The sequence below is a fragment of the Octodon degus genome, unplaced genomic scaffold, assembly GCF_000260255.1.
Source record: "Octodon degus isolate 3935 unplaced genomic scaffold, OctDeg1.0 scaffold00298, whole genome shotgun sequence".
NCBI lineage: Eukaryota > Metazoa > Chordata > Mammalia > Rodentia > Octodontidae > Octodon > Octodon degus.
The window spans coordinates 661,280-673,769 of NW_004524874.1; positions in this window are offsets into that span (position 1 = coordinate 661,280).

Genomic DNA, 12,490 nt, shown 5'->3' on the forward strand with positions numbered 1-12,490 from the left:
AGACCAAGGTAAAGCAGGACCTATGCAACAAGAGTTGTAGCTTTTGGGTCTGATAAGGTCAGTGAAATCCCCTCAGGATTTATCCTGAGATCCTGTATCTCAGATTGTAGAACGTTTGTCAGTATCAGCCATGTGGATGAGTCATAACCATTGCTTGGCCAATGTGCTACAGAGAGCATTCTTAAGTAAATGCAAATGAATTGAAATTATGCCATGTATACTATCCTATCTGACCACAATGCAATAAAACTGGATTTTTTTTTTCCAGAACCGGGGATTGAACTCAAGCCCTTGCACTTGCCAGGGAAGTGCTTATTCCACTGAGCCATCTCCCCGGCCCTAAAACTGGAAATTATTGACAAAAGAAATTACATAAACACATGGAAATTAAATAATAATCTCCAAACAACCACTGGGTCACAGATTAAATTAATTAAGAAATTTTTAAAAAGTATTTACAATAAGAAGAAAATGCAGATACAACCTACCAAAACCTGTGGCATGCAATGAAAGCTGTCTTATGAGGAATATTTATAGTGATAGATTTTCATGCTAGTAAAGCAGAACAAGCCCAAATAAATGATCTTATGTTATACCCCAAGCTCCTAAAAAAACAAAGAAAACAATACAAAGAATAAATGAATCAAAGAATTGGTTCTCTGAAAGAATAAACAAAATTGAAAAGCTTCTAGCCAACCTAATCACAGTAAGAAAAGATATTTATCTCAGGGCTGAGGTAACTTGTTTGTTTTGGGCACAGAGGTCTAGTCCCACCTACACACATCTGAAGATTTCCTAGCTTCCATGGCTCACAACACATCCACCGTTTTGTTTTGTTTTGTCAGAGATGTGTGTTCAATTGCAGTTAGAGAAGCTGTATTTGGAGAAGTATTTAAAAGACCTCTTCATACTTGATGCCAGTGCAAGATTGTAGGTACTTGAATTCAGCAAAATAACCCCATATACACCAATAGTCCATAATAATAGTGAGTTATCAGCACATCTGGCAATTGTCAGAAGTTGTTGGCTTGAGCCTTTTACAGCTTAGCATATTAATATAGCTACCTCAGCCCTAAGTAAGCATCCTGTCTGGTTAAAGTCAGCTATTAGTCCCTAGGAAACCTTGTGTCACATGTTACTAACTTTACAAAAGTATTAATAAAATACCATTTTGTGTGAAAAAGTATATATATATATAATATATATTATATATGTATATACAAGATAGGATAGATATACATCTACTTTCTCTTAGTTCATTGAGAAGAAAGATTTGTGCTAATATTGTTTAGACAAGATACCATGTCTACATCTTGTCCTCTGAATAACTACTATGAAGACCACAATATGCAATGTATTAATTATGATAACTATTCTACTAACCTATTTTGAAACTATTTAATTGCTATTTTATCTTTTGTCTCATTACAAAGAATAAAAAAGTAAAGAAAAGAAAAGAACCCAAATTCATACAATAAAAAAATGGAAAAGGTGAAATCACTACAAATCCTATAGAAACTCATAAGATCATCAATGCCTACTTTTACAATCTATACTCTCACAAGATGGAAAACACAGAGGATATAAACAGTTTCCTAGATACATATGAAATGCCAGAGCTGAGTCAAGAAGATACACAAACTGAATAGCCCAATAACACGAAAGAAAATTGAAAATGTAATACAAAATCTACCAACAAACAAAAGCTCAGGTCCTGATGGATTCACAGCAGAATTCTACATGAAATTTAGAGAAGAGTTAATGCCAACTTTTCTAAAACTCTTCGGTGAAATTGAGAGGTAAGAAATTCTCCAAAACTCATTTCTGGAGGCATTACTTGGACTCCAAAATCAGAGGAAGATCCAAAAAGAGAACTACAGGCCAATCTTTAATGAATATATATGCAAAAATCCTCAATAAAATATTAGCAAACAGAATGCAGCAAATCATCAAGAAGATTATGCTACATGACCTAGAGGGATTCATTCAAGGAACGCAGGGATGATTCAACACACACAGAGATCGGTAATTGTAATGACTACATAACCAGAACCAAGAACAAAAGCCACATGATTATCTCAGTAGATGCAGAAAAAATTTTTGGCAAAGTCCAACACTCACTTATGATAAAAACCCTACAGAGAATTCAAATAGATGATCTATATATCAACTTGATAAACACCATCTATGAGAAACTAACAGTCAACATCATACTAAATGGGCAAAACCTGAAAGCCTTCACTTTAAAATCTGGAACAAGACAAGGATGTCTACTGTCTCTACTCCTATTCAATATAGTTCTAAAAACATTACTAGAGCTATTAGACAAGAGAGAGAAATGAAAGGAATATGGATTGGAAAAGTAGAAGTGAAATTATTATTTGCAGATGACATGATACTTTACATAGAGGATCCCAAAAACTCCACCAAGAGTCTTATAGATTTAATCACCAAATTCAGCAATATAGCAGGATATGACATCAATACTCCAAAATCAGTAGCACTTTTGCACACAAACAATGAATGCAGAGAGAGAGAGAGAGAGAGAGAGAGAGAGAGAGAGAGAGAGAGATTAGGGAAACTACACCTTTCACAATAACATTGAAAAAAATGAAATACCTAGGAATCAATCTCACAAAGGAAGTAAAAGATTTATAGAGTTAAAATTACTGTACTCTGAGAAAAGAGTCTGAATAGAATTTGAGAAAATGGAAAGACATTCCTTGCTCCTGGATAGGAAGAACCAACATTGTGAAGATGGCCATAGTCCCAGAATTGTTGTACAGATTCAATGCAATCCTGATTATAATACCATTAGCATACCTCACAGAGCTAGAGAAAAATTTTCCTAAAATTAATTTGGAACAAGAAGAGACCCGGAATATGAAAAGCAATCCTGGGAAACAAAAAAAGGCAGAAGTTATCACAACCCTTGACCTGAAATTATACAATAAAGCTACTGTGATAAAATCAGCATGGTACTGGCACAGAGACAGACTTGAGGATAAATGGAGCATATTAGAAGATGCAGATACAAATATAAACACACTCAGCCATCTTATCTTTGATAAAGGGGCCAAATATGCTCACTGGAGGAAAGACAGTTTCTTTAATAAATGTTGCTGGAAAAACTGGCTTTCCACATACCAAAGGCTCAAATTAGACCCATATTTTTCACCATACACTAAACTATGGCCAAAACGGACCAAAGATTTAAGTATTAAAATAAAAACATTAAATCTATTTGAGGAGAAATTGGGCAGAAATCTTGAAGACGTAGGGATAGGCAGAGAGTTGATGAACAAGAACTAAACTGCATGGGAAACACTTCAAAGAATCGACAACTAGAATCTCATCTCTTGAAAGTTCTTCACTTCAAAGGACATCTCAAACAGAGTTAATTGAAAACCCACAAATTTGGAAAAAAAATATCCAATTGTCCCTCTGACAAAGATCTTCTCTCTAGGACATATAAAGAACTAAAAAAAAATCAGGCTCCCCAAATTCAAAGACCCAATTCAAAAATGGGCATCTGAGGTGAATAGACAGTTCTTAGAGGAAGAAATACAAATGGCAAGAAAATATATGAAAAAATGTTCAATAACAAATGCTAGAGATTCCTTAAAAAGCAAGGATTGGAGATCCCACTCATGAAAGCTATTCTCCTCCTGGGTATTTTTCCAAAATAACTGAAAAACCTTATATCACAGTGATATATATGCACCTATGTTTATAGCAGTGCAATTTGTTATAGCTAGATCCTGGAAACAACCCAGATGCCAATCAACTGAAGAATGGATAAGGAAGATGTGGTATGTTTACACAATATATTATTATTCCGCCATAAAACAGGATAAATATAAGTCTTGTGGGTAAATGGATGCAACTAATGACCAGACTCTTCAGTGAAATAAATCAGACCCACATGTGCCAACAATCATATTGCCTCCTTACTGTAAAAACCTGAAAGAGAAAAATGGAATCTGAAGGGTACCAGTGCTGAGAAAAGAGAATGAACTTATTCAAAATGAAAGAGTACTGAGTTGAGGAGAATGGCAGGAGAGGGAGTGGGGGAAAGAGATTTATCTATATATGTATACAAGGTGGTTTGGACAACTGTACTGTGCATCTCTGCTGGTCTGTGGAAAGGAGCAGGTAATACTTAATTTGTTTTGTCTCATTTTTTTCAATTGTTTGTACTTTTTTATTCTTAATTTCATATAAACTTCTTTCATTTTTCTTTTTTCTTCTAATTTTATATGCATATATCTGATAACAGATATACCTGTTATCACTGGTTGGAAGACAACACTATGTATTACAACAAATATTGTGAAATTCATATTACTTTATTAAGTGGAATTCTGTATCACTTGTAATTTTTTCTATTTTAGTTCTACTTTATACTTTCTTTAAAAATAAAAAGGAATTATCCACTATTTATTCTGCTGTAATTGGTATTGATTTTTGCATTGTGTAGAAATCAATTACTTATTATATATGCATTAATTTTGTGTCCTAGAATATTGCAACTCATTAAATTTCAGGAGATCGTTTGGTAGATTATAGAATTTTATACATAGACAATTAGTCTAATTTGTTGATTGCCAATCTGAATGTGTCTTATTAATTTTCTCAAGCTTTGTTACACTGGATAGAACCTGTAGTAAAATTATAGGATTAGTGAGAGCAAATGTTCTTGCCTAACACCTGTTCTTAAATAGAAAACTTTCAGCCTTTCATCATTAAGAATATTAATTGTAACTTCTTTTTAAAAGTTAATTTTATTGGTACTATATATAAATATATAATATTCTTCATAGGAAATTTGTATCTGTACATGATATAACTTAATTCTTTTTCCCCACTCCCCTTACCTAATCTTCAAACTCTTCCTCTCCCTATTTACAAAAGCTTTGTTTCCATTTTTCCTTCTTTTCTCACTTTTTCTTTTCCTTTCCCCTTACCGTTTCTCTAGTTCACCTTCCATTTCAGCATTCATTATCTTCCTAATTATTTCTTTATCTGGTATACATTTTGGTTCTTATTGATACTTTTAGTTTCTCTTATCCGGGAGAAAATGTGATATTTGTATATGTGTATCCAGTTTATTTCACTTAAGATTATGTTCTCAAGATACATCCATTTACCTAGAAATGTTTCAAGCTTATCCTTGCTTATGGCAAAATAGCATTTTGTTGTTTAAAAAGCCACATCTTCTTTATCCATTCATGGTTGATGGGCATATGGGTTCTTTTCAAGATTTAGCTATTGGAAATTGTGTTGCTATAGACATGGATTTTATCACACTAGCTTTGTAGTATAATTTCAAGTCAGGGATTGTGATGCCTCCTGCCATGCCTTTGTTGCCCAAGATTGCCTTTACTATTCTAGGTCTTTTCTGATTCCAAATAAATTTTAGGAATATTTTCTCTAGATCTGTGAGGCATGTTGATGGCATTTTGATAGGGATTGCATGGAATCTGTATAACAATTTTGAGAGTACTGCCACTTTCAAAATGTTGGTTCTTCTTATCCAGGGGAAAGAAATATCTTTCCATTTCCTTAAATCCTCTTAAGTCTCTTTTCTTTCAGAGTATTGTAATTTTCATTGATTACATCTTTTACTTCCTTTGTTAAAGAAATTCCTAAGTATTTCACTTTTGGGGGGGATGCTATTGTAAAGGGTATTTTTTCTCTAATTTCTCCCTCAGTGACTTTGTTATCTGTATAGAGAAATGATACTGATTTTTGGATGTTGACTTTGTATCCTGCTATGCTACTGTATCTGTTTATTAATTCTAGGAGCTTCTTGGTGGAGTATCATGTGGTCTGTGAATAATGACAGTGTAACTTCTTCTTTTCCTATTCTTGTTCCTGTATTTCTCTCTCTCTTGTCTAATGGTTCTGGCCAATATTTCTAGAACTATATTCAATAGGAGTAGTGATAGTGGGCATGCTAGTATTGTATGTGATGTTAGAGTGAAATCTTTCAGTTTTTCTCCATTTAAGATAATGTTGGCTGTTGGTTTGTCATAGACGGCTTTTATGAGATTGAGGTATAGGGCCTTCTTTTCAAATTTTTTATAGGACCTTGATCATGAATGAGTGTTGGACTTTGTCAAAAACTTTTTCTGTGCCTATTGAGAGGATCATGTGGTTTTTGTTTTTTTCTCTATTGATAAAGTGTATTACATTTATAGATTTGCGTATGTTGAACCATCCTGCATCACTTGGATGAGTCCTACCTGGTAATGGCATATAATCTTCCTTATGATTTGCTGCATCCTATTTGTTAGTATTTTATTGAGGAATTTTGCATCTATGTCCATGAGAAATATTGGCCTATAATTCTTTTTTTTTTTTTTTCTTGAGTCTTTCTCTGGTTTTGGTATCAGTATGATACTTGCTTCCAAGAATGAGTTTGGGAGTATTGCTTCCTTTTCAATTTCACTGAAGAGTTCAAGGAGTATTAGGATTACATCTTCTGTAAAGTTCATGTAAAATTCAGCTGTGAATCTATCAGGACCTTGGATATTCAATTTCATTGGCCAATATTGGATTATTCAGAGGTGTTATATCTTCTTGATTCAATTTTGGTAATTTGTACCTATCTAGGAATTTGTCCATTTCTTCTGTGCTTTCCATTCTGTGAGACTAAAGATTTTCATAGTAGCTACTGATAATCTGTATTTCCACAGTATTTGTAATAATTTCATCCTTTTTAAGTTGTATTGCTTGAACTTGAGTTTTTTTCTTTCTCTTTTTTGATGAGGTTGGCTAGGGGTTTATGAATTTTAATTAAGCTTTCAAAGAACCAGATCTTTGTTTCATTAATTCTTTGTATTGTTTTCTTTGTGTTAATTGCATTAACTTATGCTCTACTCTTTATAATTTCCTCCTGTCTTTGGGCTTTGGGCTTGGTTTGCTCTTTTTTTTTTTTTTCTAGAAACTTAAGGTGCAGCATTAGGGTGTTTATTTGTTCTTGCTCTGTTTTCCTAATGTGTGAGTTCACTGCTATAAATTTCCCTCTGAGAACAGAATTCATTGCATCCCACGAATTCCAGTAAATTGTGTTTCAATTTTTGTTGATTTGTAGATAGTGTTTAGTTTCTTCTGTAACCTTTTGGTTGCTGAGGGGGGTGTTATTTAATGTCCATGTGTTTATGGGGTTTTTGCAGTTTTTTATTGTTAATTTTCAGTTTGATTATACTGTGGTCAGATAATATGTATGGGATAATTTCTCTTTTCTTACATTTACTTAAGCATGATATATGGACTAAAGTGTGGTCTATTTCAGAGAATGTCCTGTGTGCAGCTGAAAAGAATGTGTTTGGTTGGAACACTCTGTAAATGTCTGCCAAGTCCAGTTGTTCAAGGGTTTGGTTCAGTTCTTCTACCTCTTCACTAATTTTTAGTCTACTTGAACTATCATTTTGAGATAAGGGAGTGTTGCGGTCCCCTGTTAAGATTGTGATATTGCTTATTATATTTTTTGTATCCTTTAAAATTTATCTTATATACTTCAGTTCTGCTACATTGGAGATTGATTGATTGATTGATTGATTGATTGATTGATTGATTTGATGGAACTAGGGATTGAACTCAGGCCCTTGTGCTTGCCAGGGAAGTGCTTATTCTACTGAGCCATCTCCCTGTCTCCTGGGGATATATTTATGATTGCCATGTTTTCCCCCTACCTAGTATGTAGTGACCTTCTTTATCTCATTTGAACACTCTTTTTTTGTCTGTGAATAGGACAGCTATCCCTGCTTTTTTCTGTGTTCCTGGAGCATATAGTATTGTTTTCTATCCTTTGACTTTCAACTTATGAATTTTTTTATGGGTTAAGTGTGTTTCTTGTGTAGAACATATTATTGGGTTTTGTTTCTTGATTCATTCTGCCAATCCATTTTTTTAAATTAGTGAATTAAATCCATTTACCTTGATATGTATTGGCTTATGTTTATCATGTTATTTTCCTATTGGTTCCCTACTTTTCCTGTGTTTAATTGTTTGCCTTGTTTGGTAGGTTCTTTCTGTTGTCATTCTTGGAGTTGTGGTCATTTTGATCTCTTTCTACAAAGTCCTTTAGTACTCTTTGTAGGATTGGTTGGTTGTCATGTATTTCTTTAGTTGTTGTCATGAAGGTAACTTACTTTTCCATTAAAATGGAAAGAGAGTTATTCAGGGCATATAAGTCTGGGTTGGATTTTTTTTTTTTGGGGGGGGGTCTTGAAGTACTGCACTCCATGTTCTTCTTGACTTGATGGTTTGTGATGAGTTTTAATGGAGTTTTTAATTTCTTGAATAACCCTTTGAACCTGCTTCATGAGATGTATTTTTTTCCTATATTGATTTGTCAAGGTTTTCATCATGTTTCTGTTCTCTATTTTTCTTTAATTAGTGTCTTCCTTAGAAATGCTTAGTAATTCTTTCATTATAATTATCATTTCTTTTTTTTTAACCTGGGAAATTATTTCTGATCTGATTTCCTCTATACCCTTCTGTAGTTGTTTCTTTATTTCAGTTGTCATTATTTCAGAGATTTCTGGTGTGTGACTTCCAATTTCTTCTATGCTGTATCTCCTGGATTTGTTCTGGATGGGTTTGGGGCCTGAGATTGCATTTTTCTCCTTGTTTTTTCATTTTGTATTTCAGAAGGGCCTCTTTATTTTGATTTCTGTGATTTTTTGTGTGTGAAAGTTTGATAGCAGGTAGCTGAACACCCTGATTCTGGCCACCTCTACTGCTCCTCACTGTATAGTTTAGGATGGCCTTGAACTCACTATAAAGTCCAGCTAGCTTTGAATTCATATTGATCTTCCTCACTCAGCCTCTCATGTGCTGGGATTATAGGTGTGCACCACCATGCTCACTTGGATTGTTTGTTTTCTTTTTAAAGTTTCTTCATAGAACTGGACTTCTACATTTAGAAGATTTAAACTTGATCTTTATATCTTACACTATATAGACATCAATTCAACGTGGAACTAAATGTAGACCTGAAATTCTGAAACTAATAGGAGAAAATAGAGCAAATCCTTGAACACAGTGGTATAGGTAATGATTTTCCAGATAGGACCTTAAAAACATGAGAAACAGAGACAAACATTGAAAGTGGGATTATGTCAAACCAAGAAGCTCAAGCATGGCAAAGAAAGCAATCAACAGAATGAAGAGATAGAATACAGAAAGGAAAAAAATATTTCCTAACTGTTCATCTCACAAACTGTTAATATCCAGAATACATAAAGAATTTCAAAAACTTAACAAAGTCAAGCAATTCAATTTTAAAAATGAGGAAGCAACCTGAATAGACACTTCTTAAAAGAAGAAATACAAATGACCAATAAATATATGAAGAACTACTCAGTTTCAAGTATTAATGTAATATAAATTAAAGCTATAGTAATATATCATTTCACCCTAGTTAGAATGTTATTTATTTATTTATTTATTTATTTATTTATTTATTTTACACATGCATGTCTGATTTATTTCACTTAAGAGTATGGTCTCAAGGTGGACTCATTTTCCTAGAAAGGTCTGAAGCTTCTCCACATATATGGAATATATATCTCACATCTTCTTTATCCTTTCATCAGTTAATGGGCATTTGAGCTGTTTCCAAGATTTGGCTATTACAAACTGTTCCACTATAAACATGGAAGTGCGTAAATCACTGTGCTATGATACTTTTAATTCAGAATGGCCTTTATTTAAAAAAAAAGAAGCAAAAAGTAACAAATGCAAGCAAAGAAATGGATAAAAGGAACTCACTCCACAGTCACTGTGCTGGTGGGTATCAAACCCAGGGCTTCACATATGCTAACTACTCTATTCCACTGAGTCACAAGCCCAACCACAAAGAAACTGTCACTATACATTATTAATGGACCTGTAATTACAGCTGTTATAGTTTATATCTATATAGTTCCCCAAAGTCTTACACATTTGTAGGTGGGGCTTTGGGGGGTTGACTGGATCATGATGGCATGGCACCAGTTCACTGGTGAGTTTATAGCTAAATGTGATATTGGGAGATGAACTCTGGTCTGAGGAGTTGGGTTACGGGGGCAGTTTTAGCTCCTTCCCTCCTTGATCTCTCTGTCTACCTCCTACTGCCATGCCATGAGCTATTTCTCCTCTACTATGCCCTGTTGCTATGCTGTCTTGCCCTGCAGCCAGCCAACTATGAACTGAAACCTCTACATACTGTGAGCCGAAAATCAACTTTTCCCCCTTTAAACTGTGAGGTTTTGGTATTGTGTCCCAGCAAGGAAAGAGTAATAAAGACAACATTCATTATGGAGAACAGTATGGAAGTCTGCGAGAATAAAATTTTAAAAACTAGATCTACCTAAGAATTCTGTGGTTACATTTTGGGTTATAGCCAAAGGAAATGAAATCAGCACAGCAAAAAGATCATTGCATTTCCATGGTTACTGCAGCATTACTCACAATAGTTCAGGTGTAGAAGAAGCATAGGTTCTCATCCACAGATGAATGGAAAAATTGGAAGATTATTCATCTGTAAAGAAAAATGAAGCCCAATCATTTGCAGCAAAATATATACAATTGAAGGACATAATGTTAAGTGAAATAAGCCAGACACAAAATAAACAAATACCCCTATTATCTTCCATGTTTGCAATCTAAGGAAAAGTCAACTTGGATGCAGAATAGTGATAACTAGGACTGGGGAGATAGCTCAGTAGAATAAGTGCTTCCTTGGCAAGCGCAAGGTCTGAGTTCCATCCCTGATACTGAAAATAAGTAAATAAATAAAAAGAATAGTTACTAGAAGTTGGAAAGAGGGTGAGGTGAAGATGGATAAAAGAAGGATGGATTTTACTAGTGCATTCTATATGCATGTTTGGAAATATTATACTGGGTCTTGCTAACATATACAATTAATTCAAGTTCACTACAAATTGAAAATATGAAGAGTTCTTTGTGTCTTCTAGATACATCTTTATCAGACATCTGTTGTGTAAGTATTTTTTAGACCATGGCTCGACTTTCACTTTATTAATAGAGTAATTCACAGAACACAAATTTTTAATTTGGATAAAGTACTATTTAGCAATTTGCTTCCTTTATAGAGTATACTTTCAATGTTGTGTCGAATAACTCAAGATCACATGAGTTTTCTCTTATATTCTCATTTAAAAATCTTGTATTACATTCTACATTTAGGTCTGTAAGCCAAAATATATGCGTATTTCAAAGTCTAATGAGCCGTATTTAAAAAAAATGCCTTATGAAAGTTTTTACTAGTTTCTACTCCATCAGGGTATGAGAGAATTTCCTCAACTACAGCTATTCCTCTTTGTCTTTAAATCTTTGCATCTTAGTTGCCTAATGATGATAACTTTCTTCAATTTTTGTTTTATACTGATTCTAATCCTTAATATTTGACTTTTATGATTTTAAAATTATATTTTGTTCATTTAAATTATTTCTTCTTTGGTAGGGTATTTATTTTTTCTTTAAAAAATTATAGTTTTAAAAATATTAAATTGTTCTTTCAGTTTAAGTGCACATAACAGAAGCCAGAAATGTGGCTTAGCTAAATGAAACCAGTTTTTTCATGACAGGTTTAGCTGTGGCCTTCTAGGGCTGGTGTAAGCTCTCTGGGATCTAGTTTCCTTTCTTAATGGCATGTGACTTTTTTAATGTTTAAAATATAGTTTTTTTTTTTAATCTCTGGCACCAAGTTAATATCTCTAGAAGGAAGAGAGAAATGGGACAATGAATAGCAAAGTACTTTAAAATAAATAATATACCTTGACAAACTTATAAAGTGAGATTGTGCTTCTACAGACTATTCAAGTATAAGAGTAATAAATTTCTACTTTGCTTAAACCACTGTCAATTTTTATCTTTGGAGTAATTGTAGCTAGATGCAAGCTAACTTAATGAATTTTTCCCAATCTTTACTTTCTTAGATTTTTTGGTATTCAGCTTCTTTTTTTTAAAGATGGTGGAATTTTGCTTTGAGTGTCCAGCTTTCCTTTTATTGTTAGTACGTGTTTGTAGTACATAATGAATACATTCATTGTTCAGAGTTGGTACAAAACATATCTTTGGGGGACAACCCACTTGGGCCCCCCTCCTGTCCCTCCCTTGGCGGGAACTTTCTTTCCCTCAATAAATATATTTTGCTCATAAAAAGACACATTTTTGTTCTTTTTAAAAAAATTGATTTTATTGATATACCTTAGATACACATAATGATCACATTCAACATAGGGAATTTGTACCTGTACATAATATATCTTGAGTCTTCCTTCTCCTCTCCATTCTTTTTCACTTTAAGTCCCTTTCCCCTTCCTTTCCCGCCCCCATCTCTCTCTCTCTCTCTCTCTCTCTCTCTCTCTCTCTCTCTCTCTCTCCAGAACCAGGGATTGAACTCAGGCCCTCTCGCTTGCCAGGCAAATGCTTATTCTACTTAGCCATCTCCCAGGCCCTCGCCCCCATCTCT